The 14,950-nt window shown below is 40.6% G+C and overlaps 1 protein-coding gene across 2 annotated transcripts in view; it reads left to right on the top strand.

Moving 5' to 3' along the window:
- FREM3 (FRAS1 related extracellular matrix 3) overlaps positions 1-14,950 on the top strand; it is an 82,249-nt gene that overhangs the window by 15,179 nt on the left and 52,120 nt on the right. The window lies entirely within an intron of this gene.

Here is a 14,950-nt window from a genome sequence, read left to right on the forward strand (position 1 = left end):
CAGTTTAAAATATTGCAGTCAGAGAGGCTGGATATTATGTCTAACTCACTTCTGGTTTTTTATCTGTTGCTTTTTAAAATTGTTTATAGTGTATGCTTCTGATCTTCTTTCAGAGTGAAAGCAGGATATAAATAATATTCAATATATAGTCCGTGTTTTAAAATTTGCTTTATGGTTATATTGATGTTTGCCATCCAAAGCACTAGCATGAATTGAAAAGACTGCACTAAAATCTAATAATAAGGTGTGTTTTTTTCCCTTGTGTACAGATTAGACTTGCTATTGCTGTATTACCTCTGTCAATTAACAGGGTTTTGTAGAAATTAGGTTTTTATGCTGCTGTTCAGCATACATATTAGGGGAAGAAAAACCACCTGTGGTGATCTTCTCGTCTCGAAAAAAGGATCTATGCAGTTAAGCATTTTGATATATCTCTCTGTTTTACTTGCTTTAAAAAGCTGTGAAGTGTGTTGAAATAAATGTATTTTAAACAATGAAAATAGTTTCCAATGTAGGATCAGACTGTAGAAACTCTGCCTTATAAGGGAAGAAATCCTGGAGGCTGGCACAACAGTATAAACAAAAAAAGTATAATCCCCCTTCATTATATACCTCCAGCCGTGTTTAAGAAATATAATACTTTGCAAGGAATACTAGTTAACAAGCATAATGCCTATGCCTGACTTTTCAAAATAATATCCATACTCTCAGTTGTCAAGTAGAAGATTTTTCTTGCCACATAGAAAAGAGCCACTTTCACTGTTAAATGGAGGCTATTATGTCACTCCATCTCCATGACCAAAGCTTGGGAATACATCACTCTGGGTTTCTGCTGGGAGGAGGGATGACTCAGTGGGAGCAGACATGAGGGAATTGCACCCTTTGAGTTTACTCCCTGGAAATAAAAGGGCCAAAAAAGTAGCCAAAAGCCTACTTTCCCTTAGAATATGCTTGCTTTCCTATTCATACACCTGTGAATGGTTGACCTGGAATCACTGTGACTGCTATGCATTGACAAAAATTAAATTTTAAAACTCTGGCTCATAAACTATGCAACATATGCTCACCCCAAGTCACAAAAAAGCATGCAAAAAAGGGGAATTTTTAAAACATTAATTTCAGTTTTCAAAATTATAATGTTTTGCTTACCAGCAAAAAATAGTCAGAATCACCCCTGCAGCAATTTTTTTTTTAAAATGAAGCTGCTGCAACATCATTATAAACGGATATAAACACTGGTGTAATTTGTCCCACAAGTAAAGGATCGGATGTGAAGAATCCAGGAAAATGTGTACAGTGCTGGAGCTTATATAATAACTTTTGTGGGTAGTGTGTTCCACACGGCAGTAGCCTTGGAATGAACCTCTGGCACATGCAGAACCAAAAGATGTGCCCCCATACATGATAGCAATGAACGGACAGGTATAAATTGGGTACGATGATGTCTCAGATATTGTTCAGAGTTGTATAGGGCTTCATACACTTGGTGTAACACCATAAATTTGGCATGCTAGCAATCCTGGCCACGACCCATGCTGCCACATTCTGCACTAGCTACAGCTTCAGGACCAAATGTAAGGGCAACCCCCATACAGAACACATTGCAGTAATCCTATCATGAGGGTATCAGTGCGTGGGCCACTGTAACCAAGCTATCTCTATCCAGGAAGGACCAAACCTGACGTACCTGCTGGCATAAGTTTAGCATTGGGTCCCAATTCAGCCTGTGTTTGAAATATTGCAATAAGAAGACTTTCCCTCAAATGCTTAAAGTATTCCCATATTTTGGCATTTTACATAGAAGACATTTGTCTGCAACAGCACATTTACAATTTCACAAAGCATTTTCATATGAGCTACAGTTACGTAACTGCATTTTCTCTGCTGCATTTATTTATTATTTCATAAATTTTATATGCCACTTGCTAGTTTTTTTAAAAAAACAACTGCTCAAAGTGGTTTACAAAAGATGCTTCTGGGGCTGTGGGCATTGGTGCCTTAGTTCGGATCTCTTATACAGGAAAATAGAATGATATACTCATATAGTTAAATACATAAAAATCCTTAATGAAAATTACATTTAAATATAGGACATTTAATGACTGAACATAACATGCTAATGAGTACAACTAATGCTTTTTTTAAAAAGAATTGGCTGAACATTAGCTTTTCAATTAGTGCTATTTAAATATTGCAGTTAGAAAAACACCCTCTCCCCCTTACAGTTTTTCCATTTTACATAGTGAATGGTGTTAAATCTTTGATTTCTTAGCTAGTTGGGATCAGTCACTAAGCCCCTTTCTCAGAGTGCCTGAGTTAATCAATAGACGGCAAGCAGGACAAACAATCTTTTCTCCTTTCTGCATCTTCATCTTTCATCCCTGATTGGGAGGGGCTTTGCTATGCAAGTTGTTAGCACTGAATATATTTTTGAAAATGTTCCTTAAGCAGATACTTGGTTGCAAGCATCCCTTTGAAGTAGTGTCAGTTCTTTTGGAGATAAATGTAAAAATGTGTTTGTTTTGTTTTAGAGTGAGGAGTTTTCTGCCTTGTCCAATTACAGCAGTTTTTTAAAAACTGAGAGAATACTGTTAATAAAGACACCATTTCAGTATAGCAAATAGGTTGACTGTAGTGGACTTCAAAAGTACTCTCCCAGTACACTTTTTCTTGCATACATCTAATTTATTGCCTAATTTTTAAATGTAACAAATAATTATTATTTTTTAGTCCTTCACATACCTACTCAGACACATGTTAAAATTAACAAGACTTAATTGCATGTGTTAGTCTCATTGATTTCAATACGCTGCTGAGTTGTTGTGTGTCAGTAGGAATCTCAACCTCAATTTATAGCTGTCTGCTTTCCTAATTGTTATCCTCAGTTTGGGGGCAAAAGTTCTGCATGGTGTTCACTTCTGTAATACAGTGGTGCCCCGCAAGACGAATGCCTCGCAAGACGAAAAACCCGCTAGACGAAAGGGTTTTCCGTTTTTCGAGGCGCTTCACAAGACGAATTTCCCTATGGGCTTGCTTTGCAAGACGAAAACGTCTTGCGAGCTTTTTCCCTTCCCCCCCCCTTTTTCTAAGCCACTAATAGCCACTAAGCCGCTAAACCGCTAATAGCCGCTAAGCCACTTATAGCGCTAATCCGCTAATAGGGATGCTTCGCAAGACGAAAAAACCGCAAGACGAAGAGACTCGCAGAACGAATTATTTTCGTCTTGCGAGGCACCACTGTATATTAAATATAATCAGCACAGCTGAATTTAGGCTCAGTCTTTCTGGACATTAATATTCTTGGTCATCTTGTAAAGCTAAGCAACCTGAGAATGTAGACTGGTGTTTGCCTTTGCTTCTAATGGCACCGTTTTGATTGCTTTCTAGACACAACCATTTGACACCTGCCATTTAACTATTTATAGTTCATACTACAATGTTTGCTTGTATGTGTCCATGACAAAGCAAACAAAAGATACATTTCTAGCAATTTGTTACATTTGGAAGCAAAGCTTAAATACCTGACTGAAATGCTATTGCTGCTTCTCCCTAATTAACACGTTGCAGCTTGCACAGAGGTCATTAGTGTTTTACGCAATATGTCAAATCAATTTCTGTGCTTTCAGTAAAATTACAGTAAAGGTTATGAGGACCTCAGAGTTTATAAGGAGACCACTACGCTGATGACCACCCAGGAATAGATGAGAAACAGGGCTGAATCAAAGGAAGTTCATATGTAGGCAAGCTGAGAACTCTTCTTTTTGAAATGCAGCATCTAAATTTCTAAATAAGTAAATAAATAAATGTAAGTATTAAAGGCTGACATTATGTTTTGGGAGATTCATACGCTTTCTCATGCAGCGTGGACTTCATCACAGTTGTTGTAGCAACACATATACACACAAATTTGATTAGGGCACCATATCTTTTGCATCGTCTAATTATATAATGGGGATGCGGGTGGCGCTGTGGGTTAAACCACAGAGCCTAAGACTTGCTGATCAGAAGGTTGGCGGTTCGAATCCCCGCGACGGGGTGAGCTGTTGCTCGGTCCCTGCTCCTGCCAACCTAGCAGTTTGAAAGCACGTCAAAGTGCAAGTAGATAAATAGGTACCGCTCTTGCGGGAAGGTAAACGGTGTTCCCGTTCACTGCTCTGGTTCGCCAGAAGTGGCTTAGTCATGCTGGCCACATGAGCTGTACGCCAGCTCCCTTGGCCAATAAAGTGAGATGAGTGCCGCAACCAGCGCTGCAACAACTGAACCTAATGGTCAGGGGTCCTTTTACCTTTAATTACATAATAATTTTTGGTTCTTTCAGCTGAATACCAAGGAAACGTACCCTCTTGTTTAAAAAACTTGTTGCATTAAGTGCTGTTTTGAATTAGGAGCTAGAGGACAGGTGCTTTGTAAACTTGAATTGCAGGATTTTTTTTGGAATTTTGAACATTCTAAGACGATAGCTGTGCACAAGTTGTTGCTGTCTACAGGGCAGACTGTGTAAAATAAATCTTATTTCAAGACTTGGAGTAAACCTGGCACCTTCGCAAAATGGAGATGCAAAGCTCTGCGAAAATGAGTATTCAGTTGCTGAATAAATCCATCAAATTTATAGTTTGCACTACCACACAATGATAAAGTGAGCCTTGCCAGACTTAGTCTGCCCCCTTAAAATGGAATTAGTTGCGAGATGCTTGCATCACTTCTGTTTTGAGGAATGGGTTGTCAGCTTGAAATGTATAATTACATGAGAAAATTGTTACTGACTAGGTAATATACTGTGTCTTAATCCTTTATGAATATTTTTAGGCACTGTGCAACTATTAAAGGAGTAAGTAGAGAAATATTTTACATGTCATGAGTCTACGCAATTATACCTATCTTACCTATCTGTCTGTGATTATTTTAAAATACTTAAGTGGCTAAACTTTATTAATGCGTAAGTAATCACATTAAGCATTGTTGTACCAGCTCTTTTCTTTGAAATACAATTGTATTTTTTGAAGTTAAGAAACTTGAGGTTACCAACCTTTGGGTAAATGATCTAAAAGATAAAACGAGAAGCAAAAATCCCCACGCTTGAGCATGTATTGGAGATTGTGCTCAGTGTTGGATGGAGGAGGCAGCCGGTCCAGTGGTGTCCAGATTTGCCCAGCGTCTGTGTCAGTTTTGGGAGTTTGTTGATCTGGCTGGACTGGGGGTGGGCTTGAGGGAGTGGAGATTGCTTCTTTCCAAATGTATTTAAATTGTGCTTCAGTCAGTCAGTTCTTGGTCTAATGACCCATCCACCCTACCACAGCTGTACCTATTTGTCTACTTGCACTGGCATGCTTTCAAACTTCTAGGTTGGCAGGAGCTGGGACAGAGCAATGGGAACTCATCCTGTTGCATGGATTCGAACCACCAACCTTCTGATCGGCAAGCCCAAGGGGCTCAGTGGTTTAGACCACAGCACTATCCCAGCTGCTGTCAACCTAGCAGTTTGAAAGCATGCCTGTGCAAGTAGATTAATAGGGTAACACTGCGGCGGGAAGGTAAATGGCATGTCCATGCACTCTGGTTTACGTCACTGTGCTCCGTTGCGCCAGAAGCGGTTTAGTCATGCTGGCCACAGGACCAGGAAAGCTGTCTGTGGACAAACGCCAGCTCCCTCGGCCTGAGAGCGAGATGAGCACCGCAGTCCCATAGTGGCCTTTGACTGGACTGAACTGCCCAAGGGTCGTTTACTGTTACCTAACTTTACCCACCCTATCACCTTCAACTTGGAAGGCCCTTCTTGATCTAGCTGTGTTCATTGGATACTCCAAAATCTTGGGTTGGCTGCCAGCTAAAGGAACTGAAAAGTAATTTAACTGCACCCTTATATTGCCTAGGCATGGCATGAGTTTTCACCTTCCTCATAGCTGAGGTAGGGAGCTTGGTATTACTTCTGTGATGGGTGTTAGTTTTCATTGTCACAGCTGGTGCTTTGGAATCGGGTGGAGCTGCTCCTAAGGCAAAAGTAGGGTGTGCTCCTGGGTAGGGATGAGGGAGAAATTAAATTTCATTCACATTTTAAGCCAGATATATCAAATTTGCTGATTCTGAAACAATATGAAAACCAGCACACAGCCATCCCTCGAAATTTTCACTTATCTGAAATTTGCTCCGTAGTTCTCCAACTGAAAAATGTTTACGAAAATACATATGTTACGGGAAAGTGTGCATAAAATAACACATTCATGAAGATAGCATACAAAAATGCATTATATTTGGGGTTGTATCCTAAATAATGAACACGACATGCTTCTGACAGGTGTCCTCATGCACGAAATGCTATAGCACTATTGGCTTATTTTTAGTTTAGGGTAAATTTTGTATAAACTCACCCTGAATTGAAATCAATGAAAGATCTATATAGGCAAGTCATGCTTGTAATCCAGGCTAGACTATGATTTTGTATGATGATGGAATTTTTCCAGAAGGATCGGTTGCTGTGTTCACAGCAGAGATGGGAAACAAAAAGCCCTCGAGGTGCTGTTATCCTCCAACTCCCATGAGCCCTGGTCCTCATAGCTTGTAATCAGGAATGGAACTTGTAACATCTAGAGGGCCAAGGTTACCCCAGACCTGTGTTATGGCTATTGCAATAAAAAGTCTTGCACTGCAAATGGGTGGAATGATGGCCCTATTAACATCAGCTAGTAATGTAAGAGAGGCTGTCTGGAGTTTGTTCCTATAGAAAATTGTAGCAGGAAGGTTATTCGTTTCCGTAGCAGTTGAGTTAAAATGTAATGCAATAGCTAATAGGATAAATCACTTAATTCACTCTTAATTTCCACTCTATATTCAAGAACTAGCAGGAAGGAAATACTAGATTACTTAATACATTTGGAAGATAGCTGAGAAAAATACCAATTCTTAGTTTTCATGGATGTTTGCCATCCCAGTTAATCCCTATTAACTTTTTTAAAACGTTCCTCTGTTTGGACTAAGCATTTACCCCCATATGTAACTCTAGCTTATATTTCTGTATTACAGTTTTTATTGCACCCATGTATACATGCTTGTGAAAGTCCTGCCGTTTTGTTTAATGTCTTGCTGCCTTGCACCTGAGTGGTAGCAGGGAGGCTGAAGAGAAAGACTGTTTAAACATGGATTTATAGCTACCTTTACATAGGAAATATAACAATGGGCCAAAGAGAGTGAGGTACTTTTTTAAAGGAAGATTTCTTTGAACTCCATATTTGCTTTTGTTCAATCCCAGTTGACTAGGTTTTGATCAATACCAATTGACTGTAATCATTTCTGGAACACTTTTAGCAAGTATAGTCGTTAAAAACATCTGGAAGCCTCTGGCTATATCACTGTCAGTGACAAATCCTTGGGTGGATAGACCATAGGTTTCAAAACTTGTATAGAAGCATAGAATTGTAGAGTTGGAAAGGACCCTGAGGATCATGTAGTTTAACCCCCTGCAATGCAGGAATATGCAGCTTTCTCATATGGGGATCGAACCTCAGCCTTGGCATTAACAGCACCATGCTCTAATCAGCTGAGCTATCATGTTCTTAGGGGCGTCCTCTTCCAATGCTAAGCTCATGGGGGGGTCCTCAGTGGCCATGAAGTACAGTGCCCCTCGCTGCACTTTTAATTGCCTTTCAAGCCATAGCTGTCAACTTACAGATTTGAAAATAAGGGACCAGCAGCCTTGAAAATAAGGGACCAGCAGCCAAAATAAGGGACCTGCAGCCTCACCTGTTCCAGGCACTCCAGTCTTCCTGTCCTCCTGCAGTCTGGTCAAACTCATGCTGGTAGCTTCGAGAACACTGTCCAACCAACTTTGTAACCAGAGGTTCAACTGACTAGAATCTGAATCACATGCACCACAAGGCCTATGCAGCCTCAACTTAAGATGGCTCCCCGGCCTGGCTTTGCACTGCAACATTTGCAGCAGCACGTGCAACAAAATGGTGTCCAGCATTCAAAAAACCCCTCAGCTTGCATTAACTAGCCACACACAAGGCATGCAAGCTCCACCCCCCCAGTCGTTCTTAGACTTCTTATTGGGTGAGCAACACAGCCAAGCAACACAGTTGGAGCCTCCCTCCTCCCTGGCCGGCAGGGAGGGAGGGAGAGGAGCTGCTTCCTTTGAAATTTAAGGGACACCCTTTAAGGGACATTTAAGGGACATCCATCAATAAGGGACAGCAGTGGGACATGGCGCTGGAATAAGGGACTGTCCCTTCAAATAAGGGACACTTGACAGCTATGTTTCAAGCCATGGAAGATGACAGTCTGAAGTGCAGAGCCTTTTATATCCATGGAGGGTCACTCTGCATTTTAGACGCCTGCAACATCAGGGTACAAAAATGTGTGGGAAGCCTCTGCAAATAACAATGCATTTTTACTGTTTTCTTATTGTTGTTTCCCTTATTGTTTCATTTATTTCTATATGTTGTTATTAATCACCTTGAGCTTCTTTCGGAAGGAAAAGTAGGGTACCAACATTCAATGAAACAAAGGTGCTTTCAGCAGTTAGCAAAACACACACACACATATATATGAATGAATACAGTGTATTATTTGCCATCTGTAATACTGTAAACCTGTAAGCACAGTTGCAAATTTAATCTTACATGTCGATCATATAAGAATGGCAAAATGATGAACTAAGTAATTGGCAAAATGGTGTGTTCTGTTGTTCAAAGCAGCCCATGTGTAATGAGACCTAGAGGATTTGTTGGAGCACAGGAAGCAATCAGAGACTGGATCTGTTGCCCTGCCAGCAACTTTTGCCAGAATAACAATTAGTGTTGGACTTTGTGGCAGTGTTACCGGCAGATGCCAATTAGGCATAAGAGTCAAAGGAAAGCCCAAAAACCCTGTATTTCCTTGTCTGTTCTTTCCCTGTCTCCACATTGAGTGGAATACTATCTAGCAAATGATTCTCTGGCATGTAGAGAAACTTATATTTCTGTCACAGCTCTTGGAACTCTTCCAGAATACTGGCAGGAACTTTAGAGTCTTATGAATAGCTATCTATTCTTATAGCAGGTTTATTTTTACATCCTGTATTCATTTCACTTGAATACACTATGCTGGCACCCACAAAGTGCATTTATCATATTTTTCCAAGCACACTCTTCAGGGCACTTGTGTACACACACACACACACACACACACACACACACACTCTTTCTCTCTAATAGGATCAGTGTTTTTTCACATTCTAGGCTAGCAGTCTTGTGACTTTATAGATCCGTATGTATATAATTGGACAGACATTTTGCAAGTATAGTGACGGGTGTCTAAAAGCCCTGATGTATAATTGATAATGACAGCAATGTGTATATAACAAATGCTAATTCTATTTGAATTGTTTTGTGTTGGGTGGGAAGGCATTGAAGATTTTGATATTTTAATTATCAAATCATCAATTTTGCATAGTTTTTTCATGAAAAGATATTTTGTTGTTTTGTTGTTGTTGTTTTTGTTTATTTATTAAATTTCTATACCACCCTTCATTCAAGAATCACAGGGTGGTTTACAATATAAAAACAAAAATATATACCATAGTAGCAAACAAAAACAATAGCCCTCCCCACACAGTCCATAGATTGTTTAAATAGCCAAAGGCCTGAGAGAAAATGAATGTTTTTCTGGGTGCCAAGTCAGTGCCATATTCCTAAAGATGCATAGAGTAACTTTTCATTTATTTATTTTTTATGGTGTGTGTGTTTTCACTAATGTACAGCAGTATCCAGTGGTACAAAATGGGGCAAGTCCATCCTGCTAGAATGCCAGTTAGTTGCTGGCTGTTAGCACATGGGGCTCTGTAGTGATAAATATGTGTCATGCATCACTTGCCTTAAACTCAACAATTGTTAGTTTAGACGGAAGGCCCATCTAGTCTAGCATCCTGTTTTACAGAGTGGCCAGATGAGGAGGAAGCCGAAGAGCAGGAAATGAGCCCAGTATCCTCTCTGGCATTTTGTTACCTAGCAACTGATAGAACAGAGCCATACCGCCTTCGAACCTAGAGATAACATATCAATTGTGATGTTTCACTGTTGATAGACATGTTTATTAATTTGTCTAATCCACCTGTTTCTGAGCTGCTTAACACAATTGGGTGGTTTTTGCTACACTACACTTGGCGCTAGTGATGTCACTGCTCTCAGACTGACCTACCCTGGTGTGCCAACATGGCCGTCAGTGTAGGCAGTGCTGAATTAGATGGGCCACGGGTGTGACTTTGTACACTAACTTTGCTATGTAATGGGGCATTTTTGGATTATCTGTTGTGTGGGTGAGAGGGAAGGCAAAATTAGCAGGAAATTGGCCCTGATGGTGTGGTTGTTTCATTCATGCAACACCCTGAATGGGGAGGGCTTGCATCACAAGGACATGGCTCCCCCATGGCTTTGAGTGCATGTAAATGAGGTCTTATTTCTTCTTCTGTGGTGTTTTTGGATGTCTCGACTCTTGAACTACTCAATTCACATTTGCTGCAACTTGTATATTTATCTTACCTGGTGACTTTTACACACACACTTCTCTTGAACTTGATGTTATTTCTGTATTGAATGTGCCTGGTGAAGCACGTAGTTCAGCCCCCTTCCTGGCTGTTCATGCCTGGCATTTAACAATAGAAACAGGTGATAGAGTTGGTTTTAAATATGATTATCTTTTGTATAAGAAGACTGATCGTCGAAGAATTGATGCTTTTGAATTATGGTGCTGGAGGAAACTCTTGAGAGTCCCATGGACTGCAAGAAGATCAAACGTATCCATTCTTAAGGAAATCAGCCTTGAGTGCTCCCTGGAAGGACAGATTGTGAAGCTGAGGCTCCAATACTTTGGCCACCTCATGAGAAGAGAAGACTCCCTGGAAAAGACCCTGATGTTGGGAAAGATTGAGGGCACAAGGAGAAGGGGACGACAGAGGATGAGATGGTTGGACAGTGTTCTCGAAGCTACCAGCATGAGTTTGACCAAACTGCGGGAGGCAGTGGAAGACAGGAGTGCCTGGCGTGCTCTGGTCCATGGGGTCACGAAGAGTCGGATACGACTAAACAACTAAACAACAACAATCTTTTGTATCTTGACATGTTTTGCATTTTTCTCCTGTTGAAAATTGTCATGAAAAAGGGAGGCTCTCTGGAGAAAATGGCGGAGAGTTGAAGGTCTTCGTAAAGACCTGACCTTTATTGGGATACTATTGGTCCTCCAGAAGTTGTTGGACTCCAGATCCCATCAGTTGCAGCCTGCAAGGCAGCGGTCAGGGGAGTTGTAGTCCTGGAATAATAGAAGGGCCACAGGCTCCTCATGCTCATTCTTCTCCTGAATCTGGATGGTAGGGTGTAACCTGTTAGGGTCATGACAAATGTCAATGTTGCTGATTGCATAGCTGTATGTCTTAGCAGTGGGGCCACAAGTGGATGGCAGAGAGAAGGCGGAATGGTTTAACACCTACTTTGCCCCAAAAGGAAATCTGTGCTCAACCCAGTAATAACACAATAAATGCTGCAAGGAGGATGCTGCAGCGCAAGATAGGTAAAGAGGTGATGTGTTGTAGAATAATCCAGTTGAAGAAGCTAACAAATCTTGGTTGGATCTAGGCAAGAGACAGAATGTGCCAAATTGAAACAGAAGATTCAAGAAATGTGTTCAGATATATGAATAAAGCAATATAAGTGATCAGAAAGAATATGGCTGCATTATTATTATTATTATTATTATTATTATTATTATCATCATCATCATCAAAATCAGTTTCTAATGAATGCTTTGTAGCTTCCTCTGAAAGGCACCAAGTACAACCCTTAAAAAGATAAATGTCTAAAAATGGTGGGGTGGCAGCACAGAGCAACTGACAAGAGACAATAGGGAATATACAGTTTGCGGCCTCCTGTTACACTTTCTGATTTTGTGTTGCTGCTGGCACTGGTTCTCTTCGATCAATTAACTTCTAGGCCTATTGAAAGAAACATTACCTCACTTCATAAAATGGAGGCTTGAAAGCATGAACTCTGTTCATTAACTTAGTTTTCTGTTATCAAAACAAACAACAATTCTTATTTGTGTTTTACAGTGTAGTGCGTGCATAAAGGGAATGTGTTCTGTCAATTATAAATGAATATGTTAAGATATTAACATTTCCCAGTGACACTGAACGTAAGACAGCTTTAAATAATGTGACGGATTAGGAGACCCCTAATGTCTGAGCAAAGCTTTTATTGTATATACAGCTATATATAATAGTACATCTGTTGTAATCTTAGTTAAGGGAGGGTATCGGATCTCTGAAATGGATATGATAGGGCTTCTCACCAGCTAAATTTTGACTAGATAAAATCCAGTACTCTTTTGAAAACTTTAAAATGGCTCCTTTACAGTGCTGCAAAAATATAATATTAGAAATATGATAGGACAGTCAGAATTCAGTTTTATCATCTGCTCTTAACTTTTGAATAATGGCATGTGACTTAATCTGAGTGGCGTTTCATCATTGCATCCATAATTACATCCATTTATACTGATCTGTTTTGTCTTTGAAATAGCAGAAATCCCTGGTATACGTAGATTTCATTTATTTAGGACTCTTCCTAGGTGGGAATCTTCTTGTATGAGAAATAGATTGATGCTTCATCACCTAGACTTTGTGCTGACTTGGGCGAATTAAGGAATTAAGAAAATTGTTACGTAACGAATAGGCTTTAAATTATGGCTTGCAGGAATATTACCTCTCATTGACAAGTCAGTGCTGTGAGTTGAATGGCGTTTGATCCAGGCTTCTGCTAAAGGAAAAGAAGACAATTTTTTCCACTTACCCCTTCCTGCTACAGATCCCCCATCCGCCTCAGCAATGTGTTCCAGAGGGGCTGAGAGACCTTTCAGAGCTGCATGGAGGGTGTTGCGCAGGGAAAGGATAGTTAGCTAGAGTTGCTTCTCGCCTCCTTTCACAGATTGCTTCCACTAGATCAGGTATAGGGAACCTTTGGCCCTCCACATGTTGCTGAACTAGAACTTCTGTCAGCCCCAGCAAGCATAGCCAAAGATGATGGGAGTTGTAGTTCAGCAAGATTTGGAGGGTCAAAGGTTCGTCAGACCTGCTTTGGATGAAAAGCCATTCTGCAAGCGGAAAGACCGCCTTGCAGTTCTTCTAGTGATCCACTATACTGATGGTAGCTGGCATTTCTAGCATGACTGGAAGTATAAGGGAAAATATGATGGGAAATGTCATCTATTTAACCTGTCCAAATGACACTGAAAGACATGCACAAGGTGTGTGGAATGTTGGCATCTGCACTCTGCTTTGAAAAACAGAAAGGTAGTCTGAAAAGAATAGGCTTCTACAGAGTCAATCAACTTGTATTAGCCCAAAACCATCTGCTGTCCTAAAAATTCCCCTGGTGTGTTTTATTTGTATAGTCACATAGTATTATTACTAGTGGCTACTGTGTTTACAAAATGTTAGCTTACCAAAATGTACACTCAACAGTTTTGTAAACTAATCACCTGACATCGTTTCCAATTGAACATGAGAATTTGATCACAGAAGGAATCAGCAAGAACTAAATTCGCCTTACACATAAATAAGAATTAGTTCACATTTCTGATTATGATTTCTTTTCATCAGAGTTCAGAAAGAAAAGTAAAATAAATTTCTTTCTCTTGAAATCCTCTTTCCATACCTTGACCTCATATAATTTGACCTTTGGGATAGAGAGAAAGACAGCCCTGAAAAATGAGTGCAGTTGTCTTTCCTTTCACGGATGCTCAAGACAACTTGGTCACAAAAGTTCTCTTTTTTGAAAAAGGAAAAAAAATGCAGACAACTTGTCACGGGAATGCAGACAACTTGTCATGAAGAGCTTGCAGCATCTGTCATCCTTAGGAGGAACGTATTAAGCTGACAGAGGCCTTGTGGCTCCATCGTATAAGTCACAGGTGTTATTAACCATAATAGCTCAGTGAAGAGACACATTTAATAAGAGGTATGCCGCTGTCATCTGGGCTAATTTGAGTGTATTTCTACCAGCAATTTCAGCAAGATAACAGTGATTTGCGCAATACAGGGCATTTCTTGTCCTTCCCTTAAAAATTAAAAACCTTAAGTATTTTCATGGGGCACGTGCAGTTCTTGTTCTTTGCATCCCAAAGGCCAAATAAGGAGTCAGACACAGTAGGTTGGGTTGAACTAAGGGCCAGTTTGTTAAACAACGAGCCATATGAATACCTGCAGAGGGTATTCTTTAGGTTGGGGAGTAAACTGAACCCCAGGCCAAGCCTGCAGCTAACCAACTTGCCTGAAGAAATGGGGAGTATATACAAAACACTGCTAAACCTTTTGTTACGTAAATACTATACTGGTATTGTCCAGGAGGGAGAGAACATGCCAGTCGGGCATGTGCCTCTGCCAGGGTCCTACTCGAGTGTAAGGCTGAACTCCTGACAGTAAATACTAGGCGTTACCAGAAATGGGGAGTATGGCAGAGGTGCCTGCGCCTTATCCCAGGTATCACCCTGAAGGAGAGTAGGCACAAACCTCCACTGGCCAGAACAAGCAACTGGTGAGCAAAAGTCTCCTTCATGGCTGAGAAGCAGAAGGTCATACAGAGAGTTGCGGGGGGGGGGAGTGGGTGCTGCTAAGAGAAGGAAAGGGCGTAAAGGTGGCCTTTGGCCTCTAAATAGGGAGTTGGCTCCACTCCCACCACTTTCACGTACGGGGGGGGGGGGCAGTGTGGTGACGAAGAGCGTCCACCAGGAAGCAAACCACAGCACCACAGATCTCGAAGGTGTTCTGCTGCTGAGACTGGCTGGCTGAATGGTATTTCTGTAATTTTCTCTGTTGGAAAAGAATTTGATTTAGAGTATTCAAAGTACTATTCCACCAAGAGTATGATCTCATATTTTAAAGAACATTTCTAAGTCATTGCTGTTCCCCTTCACACACTTCTCAGCTAAT

The sequence above is a fragment of the Podarcis erhardii genome (assembly GCF_964252035.2).
Source record: "Podarcis erhardii genome assembly, chromosome: 9".
NCBI lineage: Eukaryota > Metazoa > Chordata > Lepidosauria > Squamata > Lacertidae > Podarcis > Podarcis erhardii.